At 39.2% G+C, this 24,839-nt stretch overlaps 1 long non-coding RNA gene across 2 annotated transcripts in view; it reads right to left on the bottom strand.

The window, feature by feature from the left end:
- LOC111932757 (uncharacterized) overlaps positions 1-24,839 on the bottom strand; it is a 249,403-nt gene that overhangs the window by 54,851 nt on the left and 169,713 nt on the right. The window contains exons 3-4 of one of the 2 annotated variants that reach the window (XR_015273839.1): positions 3,608-3,680; positions 478-744 (exon numbers count right to left, since the gene is read on the bottom strand). This is a non-coding gene — a long non-coding RNA (uncharacterized LOC111932757). The remainder of the gene's footprint in view (positions 1-477; positions 745-3,607; positions 3,681-24,839) is intronic. The other variant, XR_015273838.1, reaches the window with a different exon arrangement.

Raw genomic sequence — 24,839 nt, 5'->3', positions numbered from 1 at the left:
GACGAATTGTATGTAGAGGGGACACTCCAAATATCATGGAAGAAATTCTTGTTGATAATGGAAAAAAGTGATAGTAACACTGAGAAATTCAATAGTAGAAAATTCAAAGGGAATGATAATTTTAATGAAGAACATTTCAACCAAGGGCATTGAAGTGGGAAAGGACAAGATACGGGAGGATCACAGGATAGTTGTACATCCCTTGTAATTAATTTGTGAAAAAGGCAAATGCAGTCCTCATGTCTTAGGTACAGTATTTCCAGTGATGAGTAAATACACTATTGAAAAATTGTGCAGCATGTACAATGATAGTTCACTCAGAAAAGATATGTTAAAATATGTGACAGATGAGAATTACTGAAACTATACTTATTTTGCCAAGGAAAAGAGAAGATGCACTTTTTTCAAACAGAACTTCAATAACAAGCAAATCTGGAAAAGCATACATCCCAGTTTCCATTGTTCAGTAGAGCTGACCTTATTACACACTCTGCTGCCCTTTGCTCAGGTCTTGGATGGTGACTGGCTGCAGCCTCTCACTTTGAGGATTATTGCATCCTTGTTGCAGAAGCCCCAGCATGCATTCCTCAGAAATGCAGAGCAGCAGCAGAGTCCAGCACATCTCTGCATGGTGACTTTGCTCCTCAAGTGAGGCCCTTGGGTAGACTCTGGTCTCACAGCTCACCTTGCCAGGGGCATCAGGCTCTGCAGTTCAGGGACTGCCTTCTGGCTGGATGGACCTGACTGTGACGAGAGAATGAAAAGGGAGAACTTGTTTTCCATCTGTAACACCAAGACATGTGTTAACCACTCCATCCTGTAAGTGGCTCCTCATCAGTTCAGAGCTACAGTTCCCACAACAGCCAGATCCTTGGCTACCTGTTTCCACTGGCCAGGACAACAAACTGCTCATTGCAGCAATAATCAGTGAAGTGTGAGATTTGCTGTGTGAAACCATCACGTGTGTGCCTGCTCCTGGGTACCCACTGCTCACCTGTCAGTGAGCAGCTCTGTTGGCCACACCGACAGATCTGCGGGCAGCAGCAGCGGTGGTTTTGCAGGGTGCGGAGTCAAGCTGACCTCCTTATCTGAAATCTGGTGTTGCTTGGGACTACTGGGATACAGATAATCCTCTGACTTAATTTAGAGCTGCTCAACAGGCAAGAATCTGTTTCAGCTCCATGAAAGAGAGAGTCCTTTCATAAAGATGGTACAACAATAAGAAGTGTAATAATTTTTGACTGCTATTCCAGTTACGTTCACATGCTTGTCCAGCACGCCCACGGGTCATATAGCTCATGACTAAGTTCCTTTTCTTTCCTATATGATGAATCTGTAACCAGTGAATCTATATGCAGGCAATCCTACATGAGACAGAGCCAGCAGGAGACAAAATGAGGCAAAGAGGATTGCATCTGACAGAGCTGTTTAAATAAATTGTTAATTTTCTTAGAATACCAGGGGACCTGTCTGTAGCCCCAAGTCTCCATAGCTTGTAATCTTAAGAGCCATCTGTCTCCATGTATACTGGAGGAGGCTATGGACTTGGGAGGATGATGAAATATTGGGATGTAAATATTGAGGGGGTGGGAGATTATTCCAATATCTAATCTTGCATCTCACAAGATGATGGGTTCCCCAGCCTCCTAATGTGCTAAGAGAATACAGGGCACTCAAAATTTTCAAGGTCTGAACTCTGAAATGCACACACATTTAGCAAATTTGATAAATGTTACTGTTAGTTGGGTGAATATGTCCGAGTTTTATTTTTCTTTTAAATAGATAATCTATTCACTAAAAAGAAAAATGTTGTTATATGTTGTAAATCATAATCCAAAACAGAAAAAACAGACAAAGTCCAATTTATACACTTTTAAGACCTACTATAAAAGCATGTTTTTATTCAGCTTTGCAAAGGATAAGAACTAGGTTAAAACTAACTAGTACTTGTTCATCTTTTCATAGGAGAGATGTGTCTTGGAGGAAAAGATAAGTTCTTAATGGTTTAGGGCATATATTAGATTTACTTTCTAAAATTAATAAACTGGATATGTAATGGTGTCCTGGTTTAGGGCAAATTTGTGAGGAAACTTCCAAATGTGGTCCCTCTTGAAAGCAAATTCAAGTCGCCCTTCCCCACTTTGGTTCAGGAGACATAAACCTCCTTTGAGAGAAGTACAAAAACTCTTTATTTAACACACAAATGGCTCAGAAACACGGAAAAATGAATAATACTAAACAATAAAACCTCTCGCTGTCCTGAAGAGACGGGAAATTCAGAAAGTCATTTTCATGGGGTGGATATCTCGGCTTGCTCAGGCTCTTATCAGTCCCTCTGGTGCTGGAAAGTGCTGAGCCCCAGGCCCTGGTGAGCCACAGGTGTGAGCTCTGGGTTTGGCTGGGTTTTCAGCCCAGAGCAGGGCCGGTCAGTCCCAAGAAAAAGAAAAACCAGTTTGGGGAACCTCTCTGCCCCAGCTAGCGAAAAACTAACTAAAAGCAAAGGACAGCTCTGTCCCACTGTCCGTGCTGCAGACAACACAGCCCACGAGAAGGAACCTGGGGGAGCAAGTGCAGTTTCTGCAAACAACCTGCGGCTTCTTCCTCCCGCTTCGCTCTCAGAACCAGCCTTAAAGGTGCAGAATTTAACAAACAGAACAGACTGCTGGGGATACAAGCATCATAATGTCACCCTAGGACAAATGGGAAGTTTTCTTTTTAGTCTAAATTAAATATTCAAAATGAGGTCAGGTCTGTGGCCATAAAATGAATTTATTTATGTATCCCTCTCCTGAATGATGTAACTTCTTTGAAAGACTAATAAATATCAACTCACAAACCCTTCAGTGTAATAATTCATCTCCTCCGTGGCTTTATATCTCAAGGGAAACAGTATATTCTTCTGGTAGAAGATAAGAGCTTTAGGAGACCTGTGTTTAAATTCTAGTTTAAGAACTGAGAGGTTTTAAAGAGTAAGAACCAAACTGTATCTTTACAACTATCCTTCAGTCACCTTTCTTTGAATTTCTCCACTGTAGCAGTATTTATATGCCTGTGTAAAGCAATTTAAAAATCTTTGCCTGAACTGTATGCATATTTTTAACTGGAATCTATTATGTATTAATTATATAATTTACAAAGAAAGTATCACATACTTCAAGTTCTTACAGTTATTTTTGGATTCCTGCTGTGAAATGCAACTTCTGCATTTTAATAAATATTTAACTGAATGCCTTCTCTCTAACTGTAAAGATTATCTGTAAAGATAATACAGATTTGCTGTAAAACTTAACACAAAATTTCTTCATTTGTTCTCCTTTAGACACCTAATTTAACAAAGCGCCAAGCCTTCTCATAGAAAGTGAAAATAAGAAAGCACACCTTCTACCTTAGCCCAAATTGCCATCCATGAGCCCTATTTTACTGCCTTTGCACTTAATTGCCAATCCTTCCTTTTGACACACAAGATATGAATACAACTTTTATAAACCAATTATCAACAAGCCTATAGGTTAAAGAAATGCCATGTATCAACATAACTGAACAATGTAAAAAGTTTTGTAAACCAGATAAGAAATATCAATTTTCCTCTTTCCACACTGACACTTACAGCATTTTCCAAACTTTTCAAGAGTTTTGTCTCATGTATGGAAGGTTTTTCTTTCTGGAATTCCTAATTGTGCCTAAAAAAAAAAAAAATTCCATCAAAGGAAGAAGTTAGAACAGTAGGTTTCTCAGCTGAACAGCATTAATGAATATTAACAAAGCTAAGTGTTTTGGTGTGATCCAAGAATATGTATGTACAAATGCAACCAAAAATTAGAGGCAGAATAAGCTTTATAAAGGCACAGTGGAGTAATGTGAAAGTTTGCAATGCAATAAATCAGCCAGTAGCTAAAATAATTTTGCAGTTCTGATAATTTAGAAGTAAGTTCTCTAAGGGGCATTAACAATGGATTTCAGACATTTGTTAGAGAATAAATTATGCTCTAATTGCTAAAATGGTTCCAATGAACTAGAAAGCACATGGCAGCACAGAGCAAATGATGTTACCAACCTTGTCAGGCTCCAAAACTGCAGTATCTGCATGTCAAATAACAGCACTCTCATTTAACCCTTTATTTGCATACTCTTTTTGGAAATAAAAAGAACTTGCCTTTATCTGACATGTATCTGTTGCAGTAGCGATGGACAAGACTTCCTTATCCAACAAATAGCAATCTTTATTGTTCACAGCTCATATTTATATAATTTCTGAAAGCATTGTGTTTAATTCTAATTGGTTAATAACTTTTTGCTACTCTGTTCACTGGTAGTAGTTGCTTGTGTATGTGCTTGCTAAAGGCTTTCTTCCTTAAAGAAGTTTACATTCTTTTCTCATGGCTACAAGCTGATTCTCACAGGTACAGGTGTCTTTTCTCATGGGTTCTCACGGGTACAGGCTGATCAAGTCAAAGTCACCTGTGTCTTTGAGGCCTTCAGGCCAGCTGTTAGCCATCACAGTGTCTATTTTTAGTGTCATCAGACTATCTTTTTAAAAACAATGAGTGTGCAACAGAGAATACAGATTCCTTTCTTTTTACAAATGCTGGCACATTGTATAACCTCTTTCTTCTAAATGAAACCAAAAAACAAATTCAATCCAAATACCCAGTACACAAAATAAATGTCCAATTAAAAAAAAAATATATAAATTTAAAAATTATATTTTGAGAAGAGGCTTTTGAACCATCAGTACTTCAATCTTGCTACTTGAGAGCTATAGACACCTCTTGGACACAAAGCTTCATCCACACTATTTTACTGTAGAAAGAAAATTGCTCTTTAAAAGAACCCCAGAGTACAGACAAAAGAAGTGGGAGGAACATATTTATATTCACCTCATCTGTAGGTATTCAGGCTAAATAAAAAAATAGTGAATCATTATCTTGTTTGTTCGGTTTGTTTTTGGCATTTTCAGTAGTTGCTTCAGTAGGAGGCTGGCAGGACTTGAGACCAAAATTTTGGCGTATAACTCTAAAAAAATTCCTCCTAGAATTAGGAGGAACTCATGAGACAGAGATGCAAATTTCTTTTAATGACTTTGGGTCTCTTCTAATGGGAAAACATAAAATGCATAATATATTATGAGCTGATATTTATATATCATAGAAGCATTTTTCTTAACCAGGCATAAAATTGTGGCTATGTCTTACACCATTATCCTTTATACCTTTTTATGTTGGGATTTTTATGCAGAATAATCCAAATATCAGAAGATTCATTGGCTCACCTTTAAAAGACTTTACTGTCTTTTGTTTAGGCGGTTCAGTTACTCAAATTATTGACCTTATTTTCACACTGTGATTGACACAATTGTGGCTTTTCCATTCTCTTTATTTTTTTCTTGCCTTGTATTTCAGAGCAGACATGCTGTAAGGGCTACACATTAGCAAACGCTTCCAGTTCAAGCTTTTAGTAAATTAACCTTTAGAGAGCTGAAGACAAATGTGCTCTCAGCCTGGGACTGTTTCTCACCAAGGCCCTGCCCAGGACTGGCAGACAGAAGCAGAATTCCTGGCCAAGGCACGCTCAGCTGCAGTGGCAGCTGGGGTCAGCCCAGGGCACCTCACACTCGGCTACCTAAATTGCCATTCTTGTGTCCTTAGGAACAACTTGCATAAAAGCTTCTGGACCAAGACATCAGTGATTTAAATGGTGGCATAAGAGGGCAAGCAGAATAATCAACATTTGTCTGCCAAGTTCCAAGTGCAGAATTCTGTTGGGATAAGAGTGGAATGAGTGAAAAAAGATATGATGCTTTACCCTTATATTTGTCCTTTGATCATGAAATGAATGCAGCACAATTTATTTTTCAAATTATGAGCCTATTTCATGGAAGCAAACAATGAGGAAAACTGTTTTGAGACTTTATTTATTTATTTTCATCAAATATGAACATTTTAGTACACAAAATGCTTCAGGTAGGATTTCAGTTAAGACATTGGCACTGAGGCTCTGCATTTCCTTATGCAGAGGATTTGGGTAAAATATCTTACCTCCAACCTACAGCAAGGCTTTGGTTGTTTCCTGAACCACCTTTGTGTCCTTACCTGAGCAACCTTTGTGTCCTTTCCCTCAGAAACACTGTTCAGAAAACCTCCGCAAATTTCTTGTGGAATTAATAAACACTTTGCCATGTGGATTTCAAATGAATTTATTTGTAAATTCCATGGAAGCCTCCTTGTTCAGCAAGTGCTCAGCTCAGGAAGAACATATATTATCCACACTCAGGATTTTGCACTCAGAATTGATTGCTGCACATGACTGCACCCTGCCAGTGAAGGGGGGCGACCACATAGGACCTGTATTAACAAGGGTGAAGTCAGAAGATGAAAGAAAGTGATTATCCCCCTCCCCCTGGCACTCAAGAAGCAATATCTGGTGAATGGCATCCAGAGGTGGTTTACCCAGTAAAAGAGATTGACATGCCAGTGAGAGTGCAGTGGAGAGATGGTGAGGGGCTGAAAAACGTGATGAAGCAGGAGAGGGTGAAAATTTGGTTTGTTCAGCTCAAAGAAGAGAAGGCCCTGGGAGGACCTACCATTGTCTGCAGCTCCCCAGGGGAGGGTGCAGAAAAGATGGAACCAGACCTGTCCTCACAGGTGCTGGATGACAGAACAACCAGCAGTGGACACAACTGACAGCAGATGGATCCTCATCAGGTACTAGGAAAATAAAATCTTTACCATGACAGACGTCAAACATTAGAAGGGACTGCCTGAGGAATCTCCATGCTTGGGGACAGGCAGAATTGGCAGGTGTGTAGAACCTGGCCTGGGAAGGGTCTGCTCTGAACTAGGGGGACTGGAATATAAACTCAAAAAAATAGATGTAATTAGATTCTGAAGTGGGCAGTAAGACAAGTTCTGCTTAATGGTCTCAATAAGGCACAGTCATGTGAAAACAGAGGACAAGGTGCTGGGTGGAAAAAAAATCCCTAAGAATTCCTCAAATCCATATTATTCAGAAGTTTTCTTGTGTTTTGCTGTCTTTTATTAAATTCAGCTGGTTCATTTGAGAATATTTAAGATTGTTTTGTGCTTATAAATGACAGCAGCATGTAGACTAAAATGTACCATATATATCAAGGGCTTCTTATAAAATGTAAGCACTACAGCATAATATTCAGTACATGAAGAATAAGATGATGGACCTACAAGTCCTGGTTTTAAGTCTAAGCTCTGTGGATCCATCCAACAATGTAAAAGCAAAAAATTGCACACATAGGTCTGGCAACTGTCTTAGGGAGTGACAATTCTGAGAGCTGTAGGTGCCTGCACTTCAGGATTATTACCTATATCTATTTTAAGTCTTGTAGATACTTTGATTTGCGTTGGGGAAAACACACCAAGAATGTCTCAAAAATTGTTATGACAGATAAGATGCTCTTGTAATCATCAACCATTTTATCAAATGATAAAAGGAACAGATTCCCAATCTCTCTTGCTATAGAAAGCACTATAAAAATCTTAATTTTTTGTTTATAGAAGACTGAAATCAATGCAAGCAATGACACTTTCTTATGCAACCTCCTGTCTGTTTCTTTTTAAAATAAATTATCTCTGCATTGCTCCAAGCTGCCACGTCTCTACCTCTGTCAGGAGACAGTCCATCTCTAACAACAGATTGTCAATATCTTGACAGTGATATTGGTCCCACTTGAAAACCTAGGAAGTGTGGCTGTAATATTTTCATAACACCACTGAAAAGTGCTGGTTTACAGCAGTTGATAGAATTTGTCTCTCATTTTTTTGGTATGAAGAGATTGTCTCTTATATTTCTTATTTTTTGGTAAAGACTTACGTAACACACAGAAAACAGAACCAAGACTACCCAAGCTGCCTGTTGTTACACCACTTGCCACCACAACAAACAGCCTGACCCTGTTGTCTTTGTTGTAGCTACTCTTCAAGTAGGGTTTGGCTGCTCTGAGCTTGGCCTGAGCCTTTTTTTCAGCTGAGTACACTGGCCTTTCCTACCACAGACCAAACTGCAGCTCCTGAGGTAGGGTAAGTGAAGCAGAGTAAAACTTTCTATTTAAAATTTAATAGCTGAATCATCCTTTTTGGTGTTCTTTTAAGTTATAGTCCTGAACAACAATCAGTGTAACCCCCTACCCAGAGCCTACTTGTAACAGTAGTCTTGCTAATGGCTGATTTTAAACGTAACATTCCTGTTTCTAGTGCACAAGAAGCTCAGTTTAACTTACTATGCTGTCAATAGCTAACAGAGCTCCTTGCCATAGGCAATAAACGCTGTTCTGTTGTAATTCTATCCATAAAAATGCTACATCTCTGAAATACCATCATCAGTAGTTGACAATCTGCCATCTCTCTCTTTGAAGCATTATTTCTCTGACATGTTATAGGATGGCATGATAGCAAATGCATGGTTCTAAGAATCCATGAGTACATTAAAATAAATCTTACCTTACATCAATGTGAATACAAAGCTCTTTTAGTGTATCTTGCTACATTTTCTGTGGGGTTTTTTTTTTTGATATTACAAACTAAACTGGATCAGGCTGGATTAGTACATTCAGAGATTACCAGCAACTACATTCTTCATGCACTGGTACAAAAGATGATGAGCTATTGGAGCACTTATTCCTATATGAATATCCCAAAATCATCCCAAGAGAGGATGTGATATAACATGCTCCTATAACAAACTGCCACCTTTAGGAATAACATAAAACAAATGCCCAGCTAAGATCTGATTGCAAGTACCATGACATTGGTAGTTTTCCAACTGGAAGATTGCTATTTTTTACACAAAAAGTAAAGAAAATAAAATGTGAAGGTGCAGTATGGCTCTGTTCTGAAACAAAGTTTCTCACAGCTTTTGTTCTCAGGGTGCAGCACTGCAGGAGTTACCAACAAGATGCTTTCCTGTCTGTTGAGGCCTGCTAAACTGGATATGGGAGGGAAGGGTCTTTTCTACAAGGCAAGACCCCCTGCAAAAAGGGTCACCCATTTGTGTGCCATTTTTTACTTTCATACTTTTTCTATCCCATCTGAATTCTAAGAAAATCTCTGCAGGTATTAAAACAAAATCTGAGTCGCTGATATTGAAATATAGATATTGAAACTTACTGATTGTTACAAATTGCTTAAAAACATCTTCTACATTTAAATTGAAGGCTTATTTAAAAGCAGGACCTTCCAAACTGTGCCTGTTGTCCACAAGGGCTTCAAGACAGGCCTGAGTAAGTGTGGGTAATTGCAAGTATTCTATAATAGCAGCTGCCTTAAGACTCCCCTCATGCTTGGCCAAGACTTTAGAGAGACTTCCAGGTCAAAGCAGGCAGCAGATGAATTCCTTGTCCAGCAAGGCTGAGCAGGGCAGAAGGACGAGCTGTCCTCATGTGCAGGGTGCTGCTGCAGGGCAGGGTGGCTGTCACAGGGTGCTCCCTGCTGCACTTCACCTCCTCAGCACTGGGTTGGCACAACCTCCCCCTCATTACAAAGGCTCTGCCCTGTTCCTGTGAGCAAGGACAGAACTCAAAAAGCAAAAAGAGGCATCAACCTGTACAACGCCAAAGTGCTGCTTTCTATTAATCAATCACAGTGAAAAAGTTTGAGAAACTTTTATATGGAGTGCTCAATAAACCCAAAAATTTTGGCAGGCCCTCGGCAAATAAAAATGCTAACACTGTGCAGTCGCTCTAATGATGTAACAGATGGATTTTTCTGTTTAGTTTTCATCACATTACAGACATACTGTTTGTATATTGCTTCTTTGGCATATCTTTACAAGAGAAAGAAGGTGCTGCCCTTACAGGGGAGACATTGTTTTATGACACTGTGCCCGTGGGCAATCACTGCTCACCCTGGGTCATCTTTGCTCGTGATCTTTTATGATAGTCATAGGATTTCTTTCCAAAAAAGAAGCTGTAAAAATCAGAAAAATGGAATCATCTCAAATTCAAAAGCAGCTGACTGAAACCCAACAGTAGAAAACAGAGGACAAGGCAGATCAGAGCATGGTGGCAAGTACTGTGAAGTGTTTTCTTTGTAAATCAGACAAAACACATGTTTATTAAAAAAATAAAAAAGAGAGAGAGGCTCCATAATATTAATTTACTATACTAATTCATACTGAGCAGTGATTTATTTGTTCTGCTGCCTCACTGAGAAACACTCTAGCCCTCAAGCCAATACTTGGTCTTTAGTCTGTCTTTTGGGATTGAAATATACTACAGCAAAAGATATTTTTCTATATTCTTAGCTTCAAGTTGTTTCTTCCTATTGATATGATAACTCTTTAGTCTTCATTTTGCTTCATTTTAAGGGTTTTTTGACTTCCAGTACCAATTTATTTCTAAGTTTCAAAATTCATGTTAGTAGAGTTTTTAAGAAGTGGCAATTTAAATATCATCTATGTTAATCCTAACAAACTGCATTCAGATAATATTAATGGGCTGATTTACAAGTAATAAAGGAAGGATGGGACTATCCTTAATTTATCCTGCTGCGTTCAGATATTACCACACATATGGCAGAGAAGATTACCAGCAGTTCTGAGACCCCTGTGAATCTTCAGGCATAACAAAGCAGATTAATGACAGAGTAATAAGGTCAGCTCAGGTATAACACAACCTTTTCTCCTGGATTAGTTAGTTCAAAGCTAAATTTGGCCTAACCTAACACAAAATTTCCTGTTAGTTGTTGATTTGCTTAAATACTTGAGAGCAGAATAGCAGTGAATTCTGTGTCTGAAAGAGATGAAGGATCCACAACCCAGGGGATTAAATCTCTCATTTAGTCTCTTGCTAGTTAAAGTTCTAGACAACAAAATCTAGCACTTGCCTTCACACAACTGGTGAGATGAAAAGGACTTGCTCTCCAGATTTAAAGGCAGCACTTGTGAAGCATAATGAAACAAACCAGAGAGATAGCACAGACTGTATTTCTGGTGAATTTTGGGCCATTTGGGAAGAATTAAACCAATCACATGTGCAGCTGAAAATAATTAGTCTAGCTGCTTAAACAGACAAGCTGCCTATTGTCATTGTGACAAAGAAATGAAGACAGTAAACAGTAGGTGAAAAGAAGTTAATAGTGTATCTGATAACACAGTTCTGTCCCAAATGAATTCACTGTTAAAGAAGATAGTTATTACCTATAAAATTTAAGGCTATAAATAAAATCTAAACAGTCCTTGGGAAAAGCTAATATATTGCTAAGATTTCCTATCCGACTTCAGGTTGTTTTCTGACAGATTAATTACCTCATAATAAAACCATAAAAACATTTAATTAAATGTAAACTAAAAAGCAATGTACTCCCATGTAATGGAAACATCAGCAGTGATAAATGTTGTGCAGCTGTAGTGAATATTTTGTTATACCTGTGTTTATTGGAAGGCAAAGAGAAACAGGTGTGGTCCATGGGGTAAGCAAGGGATTTAAGGTGAGGGATCAGGTTTCTAGGTCAGGGATAATTCTTAACATTTAATTTCTTTGTTTATGGTTGGACTGATTTATAAGCCTATATAACAAAAGTAAGACTCCCTTCATAGCAATGTGCAAGGCTGAATTCCCCATACTTCTGAGTTAGAAAATGCTCTGAAAACAGACTGTCTTAGTTTACATAAAATCCTTTGTTATCTGACTTGCAAACTGAGTTCTGTGCCCAGTTTTCTACAGGATCAGGTAAAAGACAACAGAAAATGAGCTCTGAAGTTGAAGGACAGATCCTTAATTTTCCAGTTTGCACCCACTTCAGCCTTTACTCCCTCTTTTCTCTTGAGGCAGCTGGCTTGGGGTAGGGCACCCGCCTTTTCATTGAGTGATCCATATGAAAACCCAGACAAGGATGCCCTGATAGCACCATGGCCTCTACTGGTTATTAATCACAGGTGAAGTGCTTTTGATTTCTGCATGCTCTGGCCAAGCTCTGTGTGATCAGGCACAGCAAACCAAAGCTCTGACAGGGTGTGCCCAGTTGTTCCCATATGTGCCCATTTCATTCATGTTTGCTCTTGCTAGGAAAGCAACTACCCATTACCATTCAGGAACTGAGGCACCCTAATGCTAAAGCCAAGTACAGTTGAGATGGATAAGGGGATAGGGAGTGGAAAGCCATGGTAAAGCATCAGGGAGCTCATATGGGCATCATCTGGGGAATGCTGACTGCCTCAGTCTATTGCCTCTGGTCAGGAAACCTGCAAGAGCACAGAGACTTCCTGCAGGACTCTGGATGAAGGATGGATCCTTGTCATAAACAGAAACTTCTTAAACCAGTTGATGAACACTAATACAGAAATACAAAATAAATTGTAACAGCCACAGATACTGGAAACTTTTCACCACTCTGTTGTCACACACATATGAAGGAGTTAGAGGGCTGCCTAGAGATTTAAAAAGAGCATCATATTGGAGTGACTTCTGCTCCTGCCACTCCAGCTGGAATGTCTAAGAATACCTTTCTGTCACCATAACTTCTGCAGCCTCAAGAAAACAGTCAAGAGGCATTAATGTCTCTAACCAAGGCCTTGAAAATATGTCATAATATTTTTAACACAAGAACCTTTTAGGAAAAAAAATATTGCTTAGGTCATTTAGGACACTATTAGTAATCTTTACCACAATTTTATCTTTTACAATTCATTCGGACTTGGACAAAATTGTTAGATAAATGAATTATTCATTTTAAAAAGCAGAAGATTTAATCATTCCAATGCAAACAGCACATTATCTTCAGATTTCTTGGACAAATTTCCTGTACTTTCTGTCTTAAATCTCCCAGGCCACTTGAACTTTTACCACAATTGACTCCTTAGCCAAAGATGGTACCTTTGAAGGAAGGAACCTTTCATACTGAGAGGACAGAGAGTGAATGCCTTTATTGCAAGACAGGTCTGTGTCTGTGGAGTGAGCCTAAATGCTCACAGCATGTAAAAACACTTGTGTGGAATGGTTCCTGATAGGTTTGGCTTTGCTCAAAGCAGACAGGAGGATGGGAGGTGCTTGGAGTTCTGGGCAACATTCAGTTAATCAAACAGACCTCTCAATAACCAAACTAACTTTTATGGATCATATTTTGTTTAAACCCAAGACAATGGCACTTCTGAGATCTTAAAGGATTATCACTAGCTCAGTTCTTACTTATGATCCTAATGTGCCATTGTATTTCTGTTTCTTTGGCATAACACAATAAATAGCATTGTTTTTAAATAGGGTGGCGGAGGAGTGAAAGGGGAGGAAAGAAATATACTTATAGAGGACAGAGTTCACTATGTCATCTGCAAAAAGTGTTGGCTTAGAATTGTAAAAATGCTATAAACATTAGTCTTAATACAAAGTAGAATAAAATTGTGCTGTCACCCCAGGACAAATTGAAAGATGATTTCTCTAAAAATTCAGCAGAGGCTCCACCAGTTGATATTTCTCAGATTGTTTGATGGATCCTTCCTCACTTGACTCTCTTCATTCCCATGTTCCAAACATACCAGTCCTTAAAGTCAGCTGTCCGGACCCAACATACTGATGTTCTTTGCCAAAGCTGACTCCTACACCATATAAAAAAAGACCATGTGTATCTACAGTTTTCTGAGGGATGGAACACAGGGCAAACTTGAATTAGCACTATATTTCAATGTTTAGTAATCTGTCCCAGTTCTGCACTGAATCCCTTCACCAGCATTAAAAAATGTCTTATTGTTAAGGTTATTTCTGTGGACATGGAGCAGTGTAGCACATTTTATTATTTCTCTTATTGGATTAAAGATTTTGCAATTAAAAGCACTGGAGGGCTTTCTTATGAAAGAAAGCTATAAAATGTTGAAGTTTCTCCCCTATGACAAACAGTTGTATTAAAATGGAAAACTACAGGGTATGAGATAGAATTTATTAAGCTTTAGTATGTTGAATAATGTTTAGATTAATAACAATTAGGTACAATAAAAGCATGATGTGTATGTAACTAAAAAGAAATACTTAAGCCATGTGTTAGTTATTATAAGTCGACATAATTTTTGACAGCTATCCAAATATCTTAAGAACTTTTCGAAGTCATGGTCCCTCTAGATGCAGAATCTGTGCTTATTTAAATATTATATATTTAAATATTGCATATCAAAGGAAGATAAATATGCAAAATCTAAGCACCAAAGTATGTGTATATTCTAATGAGATTAGAATATATTTGGTTCTAAGTTACCCCATGTGAAAGTCAGTGGAAAGTTTTTTTATGGTACTTTTAAGAGATTTTTAAAGATTCTTGTGTGCCTAAAGATAAAAATGGATTTCTACAGGAATTTTTTAAATGTTCTGAAAGACCTACAGGATTTGTGCAGTTACAAAATATAATTTCTGAGAGAAGTCCTTGTCCATGATCTATTATGCAATTTCTTGTTACTTTCTAGCTTAACTGAAGTCTTAAGCTCTTAGTCCAGCACTCCACTGATCTAGGTAGGGCCCAGTATTTCTTCACAAGCTGTTTAGTGGCCTAGGGCCATGGCATTAAATACAAACTGAATAATAGAACTCACCTATCTACATTATACATGGATACTTAAAAAAAACACAACCCAAATGTCACTGGTATTTATGAGAAGGTTTGATGAAAGGCAGCAGAGCCCTCAGTATGGACATGAGCTACAGAGGCCTCAACAGAGGACAGTGTTTTTAAGGGAATGAATTTAGCTACTAATTTAAAATAAATATCCCAAATGTTAATTGTGGCATCTATCCTTTTACAAAATGTTAAATATTACTTTTTAATTTGTTATATATCTCAGCATGACAAACTGAAATGTTACTGGTTTTTTCTATCAAAAGTCTTTATTGATTACAGAACAGAAACTTGCACTTGTGGTATACCACCTTAAGTGACAAAATCTACTTTTTAGTCACACGGGAGAAAAATAAGTCACAGAAAAAACAAGAAAGAAATTCAGTCTTTGAAAGTATTAGTTTCAAATGCAGAGTAAAACTAATTCCTACCTCTACCTTTCTACTGATTTTGTGTAACTTGCTTCAGTACTTACATGAATTTGCAAAACTCCTGTTCAAAACAAATTGCAAGAAACTTCAGTTTAAGAATACATGTAAACACACACTTTATACCTAAATTTAAACTCCGTGAACTCCAAGTATTCATATATACCCATAATAATGGGCATCCTCTCGATGCCTTTTCTGATGGAGTGTATTTGTTTCACTTTTCTGCACACATTGAGTCCCTTTTTCTCCCAAGTCTACTGATCTTACTGAAAATTGCTGCAAACTGTGAACATTTCATTCTGTTACCATTATTTTAGTCTGATTCAGTGTCTGAGGTACTGGTGGCTGCTATCATTGCCCCTCAAAATAGTGCAGCAAAAGGCTACTTCACTCAGGAAAAGAAAGGAGCATTGACATGAGAAAGCAATTATGTGGGAAACACTGAATCAAGCATTCCCAGGTGGTATATTTATATTGAGAATAAACTGTAAGGCAGCCAAGTTGCAAGTCTGTGAAACTTCCACCATTGTTAAAGGGCCACTGTCCCTTAGACTGGGGCCCCAAAACTGCAAGGGGTTTTACAAAACTTAATATGAAATCCAAAATATAGTTAAAACTCAAATCAGTAACTGTATTTCTTTTAATATAAACTTCCATCTCAAGTACTAAGAAGACTAACAGTACTGTTGTGCAGGGGTAGATAAAAGAAAAGTGGAAGTGGGATGAAGTCAGGCTCAGTGTATTCCAGTGTCACAGTCTGGGCTTTGTGAAATACAGAAAACAAACAGGAGGGGGACAGATCCAAAAGGAATTATTTTTGCTTCCTTTGTAGTAATCTTCATAGACAGATCAGCATTTTCTATTTTTTATATAAAGTATCAGCTTGATTGACAGCAACCCCTTAAAGAAAACAGTTTGCTACATTAAATGTCAATGGAAAGGAATGAGTAACTGCTCAGATATAGCAACCCCAGCAGCAAGAGCAACCAAAGCAGAAAACAGCTTGGGTAAGAGCTGCAGACACTCTCAGGACTATTTATAGTACAAGACTTAAGTTTTATGTAAATAAAAGACCCATTTTAATAAGAACCGAGTTTCTATCTTCATCCTACTTAGCTTTTGGTACAATGCGATGCAAAAATGAAAAATAGTAAGTGTAGAAATTTTGCACCCACTACCAGCAGTCATGCTGCATATACTTTTTCTTTCAGCAAAATTTTTGAAGGCCAGAAATGGACTACATTTGTGACATTTTGGTCTTTATTTCAGTTATCCAAACTTCTAAGTGTTTCTCTGAAATCTTTGTCCCACTTTCACCCCTCACAGAAATGGGAAGTCTCAAATTTTTATTTAAATAAATTTGCATATTTACACATACATGACAATTTTAAAATTTAGGCTAAATATGCACATTGTCTTGTGCATGTTGTCACAAATTTGAGCAAGAATCAGAGAGAAGAAACACTGTGAACATGAAAACTGGAGAGAAAAAGACTTCTCTGGGCACCTTTAAACTTCCTAAGTATCTGGATGAAGCTTCAAGTCAGTTAATTCAGCGGAACTCATTCATGGACATTGAGAGAAACCTACTGCAAATCTGAATGGAATGAGTTAGAAATCAAGAATAAATGTGATGAACACACACTGGAACAATGTTAAGGTAACAGGGACCCACAGTGACTATGTAAATACTGTAAATAGTGTTTTAATCCCTAAAACAGAAGCTGGTTAACAACAGAGAATGAAATCTGAGTAGAAGCAAAATCAGAGTGACATTATCATAATCTTTGGGTTTTGTATATTCTTTTCAAAAGTCCCATTGAGTTACAGTAAAAATGCAGAATTATCTGTTTCTTAGCAAAAAAGCATGGCTGGGCATGGCTTGACACTGCACTTGCAAGAGCTCTGTAGGCACTGCAGTCACTTCACACCCATGGCAGCAAAGCCTACCTGCTGCCTGACATTATTTGGCTTCTTCAAACACCCTGTGGCCAAATGAAACCCATCATAAAGCCAGGCACCTATTCCACCTGACAAAAAAAAGTGTGTGAGTCACAAGATGTGAAATGGTCATTAGAGAAAAGGAAGATGATTCTGGTGAATAGCCAGAGCCTGGGACAAGATGAGTTTTGGACACCAAGGATATTACTCATGTAAAAGCCTGGACTTGGCTTCCCTCAGGAATGGGCAAAGTTCCCAGCTCCTTCAAACATCTGTTTGATATTACCAGACTCACTGGGGAAGGATTCAAGGAGTGCAGAGCTGGCTCAGAATGTCTCAGTCATTGAGGCTCTGTCCAATTCTCTGGTAATGGGAGTTTAGAAGTTTAGGGGGGCAGAGGGGAAGAGGACTTGAAGGCATCATCTGGATTCAAGAACTAGAGCAGTTCTAGGGCAGGAAGGATCTCCAAAGGTTAGCCAAACAGCAGGATGGAGAGAAAAGAGTGAAGTCTCAGGAGGATCTAGAGGCAAGCAGGAAGACATCAGGCTAGTCTGCGTGAAAATGGGCCAAAAGAGAGCCATGGAGCACAGTGGATGCAGCCACTGCACCCTCTCTCCTTCTTCACTACCTGTACTACTTCTCAGTCTGTGCTTCCAACTTACATGTGAGCAGGAGCGACCCTCTCCTCCCTCCCATGGGCCTGCTGCTCACTCCTAATCCTTCCCAAGCTCCTGAAGAAGGGAGAGAGGGCTGGTGTGGGGGGACCAGTCTGGACTCAGTGACTGCAGTGTGGGGAGAAATATGGATGGGCTGAGGAGGCAAGGGCAGGTGTTGGAACAGCTTTACAGCCATGTGTGGGGAACAGAGATCCCCAGGGTGGAACCTCAGCCCTTTCCTGTGGGGCAGGTGGTGGGGACGCTGCTCAGGGTGAAGAGGCCAGTGCTCATTGCCTCAGCTGCAGAGGGTGTGGGCTCCTTCAGAGGCTGTCCAAGAGCTGGTGGGAACTGGAGGAATTGCAGTGTATAAGCTTATATAATATCCTGAGTCAGAAGGGACCCACAAGGATCATTTAAGTCTAACTCCAGGCCCTTTACAGGACCACCCCAAGGCGAGGCCGCCCCAGTGCAGAGCAGAGCGGGACCATCCCCTCCCTCGCCCGGCTGTGATGCTGTGCCTGGTGCCCCCAGGACAGGGATGTCCCTCCTGGCTGCCAGGGCACTGCTGGCTCGTGTTCAGCTTGCCATCGACCAGGATCCCAGGGCCCTTTCCATGGTGCTGCTCTCCAGCCTCTCGTTCCCCTGTCTGTATGTCCATCCAGGGTCCTTCTGTCCCATATGCAGAGTGATTCTATGAAGAGCCATTTCTTCAGAGGTTCCAAACCTTGGTAGGTCCTAAAGCACTGTACTGGAGAACACCCACTCAACTGAACTGCAGGGGCATGGCAGTGTACCTGAAACTGCTTTCATTTATAGAAATAGCTGTTTTGGAGAAGTTTCCTAGATATTTTTCAGTTCAGCATCCCAGCTTTTGAGACACAAATATTGCAATAGTTAGCTGATTTAGACACCCTTGCTGATCACAGTATATCAGAATTAATAACTGGCTGATTTGTCTAAGCTGGCAGCAACAACAAAACTTGTGGTCCAGGGACAGTATCCAAAACATTAACACAAATTGATTGCCCACAGCCAGGCCTGTTTGGGTTTCATCAGCATTCAGATTCACTTCCACAGCCCAAAAAGAAAATAAACCACTAACACCTGAATGAGGAAAGAACAGAAATAAGCTCAAAACTGCTTTCTTTCTTCTCCTGCAGGGTGAGCTCACAAGTTACCTAAAATCACCCACCCAGCGTGTGTGTGTGGCACACGGAGCTTGCCCAGACCTGGCCCTTTGGAGCATCAGCTGGTGGGTGCTGGCCAGACAGACACTGCCAGACAGACAGCCCTGCAGAGCCGGGCTCAGGCCACACCACGGGCAGCAGGGCACGGCTGCTCACAGCAGCTGGCACCAGGCAGAATGGCAGCAGCATGACTCCCACAGCTCGCCAGGACTCCACTGCATTCAATGGTGTTTGGATGAGGAAAGGCTGGGTGGCCTTTGCAGTGCAAGCCAATATTGCAGGGATGGAAGAGGAGGAGAACTGTGGTAGCGTTCAGAGAATAAAATACATAAAATATCTGCATTGGGTTGAAAGAAAATGTGGGAGCAGAGTCTGTTATCTATATAATTTTCCCAAACAAGCTATAGAGCTGCACTCAGATTTCAGACCTGAGATCTGGGTCTTCTCTAACTGAAACAAATGGGTGTTTGCCAACTACTTCAAAGGAAGTGTTTAAAAATGAGACTGTTAAACAGCTAAGGGAGCTGATGTAATCATATTTTAACCCAATTATCCTTTCCAATATGAATTTGTCAGCATTTAATCCCATCTGCCATTGTGCTGCCCAAGTGTCTAAATTGTATTGGTCCCTCAAGAGTTCTCTAGTCTTGGCTAACCTAACAATTTCTGTGCCATATGCAAATTATATTTTGCAAATGTTCTCCCTCATTTCCAGACACTATTAAACAACTGGTTTTATTAGGGGAGCTCCTCAGTTAATTCTTTGCCAGTTTTTCTGGTTTATTTTCTATCACTTTATCAATCTCTAATCTATGCCAATGATTTACCTCTAAACCCTGGAATACGTAGCTACTCTACTACCCCTTCTGAGAGACTTTTCAAAAAACACTAAAAAAAGTAAAAATTGCCTAAACCAAACAGTTCCTTTAGTCACTTTTCTGTTGACAATACAAACAGATACAGAGTAAATTTAAGAGTATTTTCTCTTTTTAATGAAATATTCCTTTTTATTGATTTTATATGTTGTTTTTATTTCTGCAGATAATTCATTATTGTCTCTAGTTACTATTTTAGCCCATCTACCTAGAACTTCAATGAAGGCCCCTGGTTCCAAATTCTAAGGATATTTTTAATTCTTTTTCAATAAATAGGTCCAATATCTGCTATCCAAACTAATAAAAATTCAGGTAATGGTATGTCTTCTGATAGGAAATAATCTGTGCCTTAAACAAAGTGATTTAATTCAAATGTAAATAAAACCATAGTAGGGCAAAAAGTCAGCTGAAGTACTTACAACACTGTAAGAGCTTATTAAGTTTAATACTAAATGATATTTCTGTTTTTATGATTTAAGATTAAAGGTCCACAATCTATTTTTTCCTGTAACTATGATTCAGCAAGGCATTTTAAAGTGAAAGATTCTAATTTTCATTACAGAATTTTTAATAACACTCTTGCAGGAGAAAAGAATATTAGTGTACATGGAAATAGTTCCAGCTAGATTATGCATATGCTTGACTCCTATGTTGAGTTGAAGATTGAGAGGAAAAATTGTATAATTTTCCCTTGCATGAAAAGTCTATTGATATAATCCAAAACAGAAAACAGTTTTCATTTGCATCAAGCAAGTTGCTTGCAGAACAGTAACTGAAATGGTTATTTCAGTTGATGGATACAGGTAGGCAAATTTGTTCGAACATTTGGACCTCATTTTTCAGAGACAGACTCATGCTAAGAGCAGAATTTAACATTTGGAGCCACAGGAATGGCTCATTACTATAAATGTCTGCAATACTAATCAAGAGAGATAATGTTCTAGTCGGGAAAATAATTAACATTTAACTGACTTGGAAATATAAAAACCAGGACTCTCAAAATCCAGACATCAGTGAATTGAAAGAAACAGGCATTACTTTTTTAACCACTTGAATTCCTCCCCCTAGAGGACTACTGCAGTGCTCAAGGGGGATGACTGCACATAGCAGTGTAGCCAGCACCAGCACATCTACTGAATGGACACTGTACCTTCTGCTGAGTCTGCTACATCTTTTGCACTGAGAGACAGCCAAGTTTACTGTATCCACATCATGAAAAAAAAGTAGAAGATTCCATCAAGAAGCTCAAATGTGAGTTAAAAGCAACAAAGTGACTGTGGTGTAATCCTTACTGCTTATATATGCCAGAATAATATCAACAATCTTTTTCCAGAACAACCGCCAGCAAGCAAGAAATAGTACTAGACTAAACACAGAATGTAAAAGAGCATAGAGAATTGGGGTCTGTGCTAAAAGAAACGTGAAACCCCAATGAATGGAGCAGAATGAATTTCAGACCATTCAGAGCAGCATTATAGGTTTCCCACGTGGGCACTAACAGCAGAGTTCCACAAGCTTTTGGCAACAGTACAATTTGCAACAACAACAAAAAGAGTTTGCTGAATTATTTAAGCATGAAATCAACATACCTCAGACAAAAATAGCCAATGTGTGTTAAGTGAAATAACTTAAAAATAAAGCACTGAATCTGAGAGAGAATGCAGTGACTTCAGTTCACCCCACTTTGTACACTTAATTCTCTGGAGGTGCAACCTGCCTGTAGGTCAGGCTACCCAAGGCAGAGTACTGCTGTAGAGCTCTCCATGCAGTGTACTCACTGGGGTGGGCTGGGAGAGGAGGAGTTGTGTGAGGATGTACACCTCCTTCTCCTCCCTTCCTTTTGCTCTGTTTAGCTTTTATAAATCCATAGCCATGTGATCCCTGCCATCTCTGGTCTTATTTGCATGTTTCATGTTCACATAACACAGGTGCCTGTATTTTTTTGGATAAAAGAAGACAGCTTTGCAAGAAACACATCTTTTCACTTTTTCCCTCCACTAATTTTCTTCAAAAGTGAAGAGAACAATCACTTTTTTTTTCTGAGAACTCAAATTTAGTTTTGTTTTAGGCTCCTCTCACTTTTTCCTGCACAGTAATCTCATGGCATAACATACATTTTTTTAGAACGTCTGTTTCATATGGCATGGTGCTGCATAGAGCTCACACAGGGAAGTCCTGGGAGGAATGGGGGGTGAGAACAGAGGCTGTAATGTATTCACAGGCCTTTCAGAATGCTTGCATTGCAAGCATCACACACTTTCAATGATGCAGAAGCATTGCCCAGACCTTCAAACAACAGACAGACAGAATAACCAAACTACCTAACATGCACAGCCATAGTGGGGGAAAGCATGCAGCAGGTTTGGATATTTTAAAAAAGTAAAAAAACAATTTTAGAGGAATTCTCTTAGATGAACATTCTTAGGAGGAGCAGAATTAGCCAGGAGCCTTTCAGACTTCTCTGCTTTTGGTAGGAGGAAAGGTTCCTGCCCAATTCTGGCTCCTTTTGGCAGGAGGATTTTCATCCAGGGAGCATTTGCAAAGCCTCAAAGGCAATGTAAGCTGGAAGCAGGAGTGTGGCTTTGCCTTTGCCACAGCTGGGACAGTGCTGCCTGTCCGATACTGCAGCTGGGAGGGGAGGAGCCCTGAGGCTGCCTGGGGCTCCCCTTCCCACTCTCTCCTCCTCAGAAAAGCAGTTGAACAGCATTTGTTGTATGCGTTGGTCGTGATCCATGAGACCCGTGAGGGGAGTGGACAGTGAAGAAATTCTGCTCGTCCCACTGCCCCAAATACAACCATCTTTTGGAGGTGCTGCAGAAGGCAACCTCCTCCAGACATGGATGGTGCTTCCTGCCAAGCCTTGCTGAAAAGGAATTCTGCTGTGGGGGAGAGTGAATCAGTTGTCAGACATTGTGAAAGCTCACAGCTCATGCTTCATTAGAAGTTGGCATTAATTGCTTTCTGTAGAGCACACAGAAATTAAGCTCCCTTATCAACATAGTGACTAAGAAATAATAACAGCAAAGTCTGAATCAGAGAACAAGAAGCAATAAAACTATCCACTAAAGGCTTCTAAAGGCAGGAGATTATCACAAAAGATCAAACCATCATTAAATTACTTTAGTAATGAAATGAATGAATTTAGAAATGAATGAATACAGCAATTTCTTATTCAGAAGAGTTGCTGCTATAGAAACAAATATTGCATTCAAACATGAAAATAAATTCCTTTATTGCTCATTACAAAAGTATTTGGAAATACTTTTGAAAGGAATCTGAATGTTAGAATGAGGAATCAAGTAAAATCCCAAACCAAACCACATTAAAAAAATAGCCAGTTATAGGACTGAGTTCTTAGCTAATTAAGGAGGAGTCTGACATCAGCAGATCACATTCCAGTGACATGGCAGAAGAAAAAATAAAAAACTTTTTTTTTTGGACATTGAGAAAGCCAGCTCTTTCTACTGCAGCATATCAAACATCTCAGCTTTAAAGAATGACAGAGAAAATGAAACTAGAAGAACAGCCCAAAAGCAATTTGATTCTATAAAAATAAGCAGCAGCAAAACTGCAACGATACCTCCATTTTGAGACTGGCACGATCCACCCCTTCTTAATTTTCTAATTTTCCAGAAATACTAGTCAACATTTTTCCTTATTAGCACTGCTTATACTAATATACACACACAACACACATGCACAGTTAGAGTTTCAGAAATTCTTGGATACTAAACCCTCCACTCCCACAAACTTCACTCTCTAATTCTCCAGGGGGCTGTATATTGAAGGAGTATTTATTTTTCTACAGTGGTGCAAAACTAAGTTAGTGAAAAAAAGAGCTGGGCCTCAATGCTTCTCTGAAATCTGCTGTCCTCCTCTGCAGCTGTGCAAGGCAGTAGGAGTGGGAAACAGTAGAGCAAGAGGTCAGCAGTGCCACTAGTGCTCCTCAGAGTGTTGGGAGGGGTTTGAATTCAGACCACTGTAGTATGAGCTATTGTTTCCACTGTTGTTCCCCTCGTGGTCCATGCAGGATATTTAATGTGGTGTGGGAGGAGGGTTGTACTGAAATATAAAGGGGAAGCTAAGGGCATGAGAAAGATTATGCAAGTTCTTCAGTAAGGATTTTCAGTGTGGCTGTTTTCTTTGTATTTGCAAACCAAAAAAATCCTTGTACCTTGATTTTACATATTACACAACCCCTGAGACTTTCCATTTCTTGTGCCTATGCTATTTTTTTGACTAGCTTATACCCCACCTTAGCACTCCATTTGAGATGCACTCCATGGGCACTCACAGGAACTGTAGTGGGGCCAGTGCTGTACTGGATAATAAGGCCCCAATGTTGCTGTAACTTCACTGGAAGGTAAGGATGTGCACTTTAAGAATCCATATTTTCTCCTAAGATCCCTGCAGTGGTGTGGATTCTTGCTGGACTAATAGCGTTGCAGCCCTCATGTACATCCAACTGCTGGAACAGTTATAATCTGAATCACATATTCTTTTTCAGTGATAGATTGTATGATTTGTATAAAATGATTTATACTAAATTTCATTGCAGGGAAAGGTAAATAACGTGAGATTTTACTATTGTCAAGAAGAGATTTTGTTTTAACTTAAAAGCTGTTCTTGCACAATCACATTGTCACAGTTAGTTGGGATTTTCTTGATATGCAAGAACAATTTTCTTTTTGATTTCAAAAAGGTTAACTGTTTTTAGTAATTTTCAACATAATTTTCCTGGGCCACTTTGGCATTAAGGATTGATCTATTGATCTGGGGTTTGTTTGTTTGTTTGTTTTTGTTGTTGTTGTTTGGTGTTTTTTTTTCTTTTTCTCATGATATCCATAGAATCCAGACCACAACAGCATCAACTCACTTCCTTATACAACAGAGAATTTCTCCCAGTTTGTCCTTTATGGTTATTCATCACCAGTGATCCAGGTCAGAGGCCCTTTTGGAAGTGCCATCTAGTGCAATTCTGTAATACCCTGTAAAACATTTTAATATTTTTTTAGAATTATGTTCCCTTTCTAGGCTCAGTGTGACTTGCCAGTGGATTTAAAAGTAACATTAAAACTTATAAATCTAGTTTAGCAGAATAGTCTACCCTGTAACAGTTGTTTAATCATTTCCTCCTAGGAAAATGAGCAGGCATTTTGAACACTATTTATCAGCATAAGCATCAGTATTA

This window comes from Cyanistes caeruleus, chromosome 9, assembly GCF_971803275.1.
Source record: "Cyanistes caeruleus chromosome 9, bCyaCae1.hap1.1, whole genome shotgun sequence".
NCBI lineage: Eukaryota > Metazoa > Chordata > Aves > Passeriformes > Paridae > Cyanistes > Cyanistes caeruleus.
Note: the sequence above shows the minus strand (reverse complement) of the source record. Positions and strands in the feature narration are given on the sequence as shown.